The sequence below is a fragment of the Penaeus monodon genome, chromosome 15 (assembly GCF_015228065.2).
Source record: "Penaeus monodon isolate SGIC_2016 chromosome 15, NSTDA_Pmon_1, whole genome shotgun sequence".
NCBI classification, from domain to species: Eukaryota; Metazoa; Arthropoda; class Malacostraca; order Decapoda; family Penaeidae; genus Penaeus; species Penaeus monodon.
Window position 1 is genome coordinate 23,758,774 of NC_051400.1, and position 909 is coordinate 23,759,682.

Below are 909 nucleotides of genomic sequence, written 5' to 3' on the forward strand. Positions count from 1 at the left end.
AGAGATTTTAAAAATATATAAACTGACAGGGACATTTTCCCTTTCATTTCAATAAACAGTGTTACACAGATGAGGCGCCTGTATACCGAGTGCCGCCGCAGCCTTCCTGCCGACCTTCCCGAGGACGGCGTAAACAAACACCGCTGTGCTAAAAGGGCCCTGTGCTTGACGTGATAATTACAGAGATTTGCATTTTTATGCATACTATTATATAAGTTGTTAGAATATACCTTGAAGTATAAAGAGAGTTATACTCATTTTATTTTTTAAGGTCATGTAAGGCCTGAGTCCCAAACGAAGATTCAGAAATAATTTCGGGAGAAGCGTCGGTGCAGCGGCTGCTCGGCCTCGGCTCGAAGGAGAGATGGTATCCTCGGGAACGCTGTTCGGGGGATGGTTGTGTGCCTTTAGAGTTCAAGGAAGTGTCACTTAAGCTGTGGGAGATTGGGAAGGGTCTTCGGATGGCTCTAGGATGTCACGGTCATAATATTAGCGTATATTTAATTCAGCCCAGATTCGGACAACTTTTCCTGCCTTTAACTGTACTTACGAATTTATCGTGTTTGATTGCATTGCAGTATTTACATTTTAGTGTGATAATAAACCGAAAGATAATAACCGTGACCAACTCACTGACAGAACTACAGTGTGTGAACAGAACTCTCCGTGGTGCCTCTCAAACAGTTTGCATTATCTGTTGATAGGCTGGATGTTGATGCTTCTACTGTAGAATTTAGAGTTTCAGATGTGTTGTGTGATGTGTTTGTGCCTTCTAATTTTTGTTCATAGTATAGAGTTTTGATGTAATTTCAGTTTCCCACAGCTAGGTAGTACAATCTGAAATTTGCCTGCAATGGACGGAGTGGCCAAAAATAAGACTTTTCATCAGTGATACTACTTTCTCAGGTA

The 909-nt window shown here is 41.5% G+C and overlaps 2 protein-coding genes across 4 annotated transcripts in view; one reads left to right on the forward strand and one right to left on the reverse strand.

Moving 5' to 3' along the window:
• LOC119581821 (thioredoxin domain-containing protein 15-like) overlaps positions 1 to 130 on the reverse strand; it is a gene marked incomplete at its 3' end in the record, with an annotated part of 11,780 nt that extends 11,650 nt beyond the window's left edge. Inside the window, 1 exon segment of the mRNA XM_037929954.1 lies at positions 87 to 130.
• A 194-nt stretch (positions 131 to 324) lies between these two features.
• The window catches only part of LOC119581822 (transcription initiation factor TFIID subunit 2-like), a gene marked incomplete at its 3' end in the record, with an annotated part of 14,016 nt that continues 13,431 nt past the window's right edge, over positions 325 to 909 (forward strand). The window contains 1 exon segment of one of the 3 annotated variants that reach the window (XM_037929955.1): positions 325 to 367. 3 annotated transcript variants of the gene reach the window in all.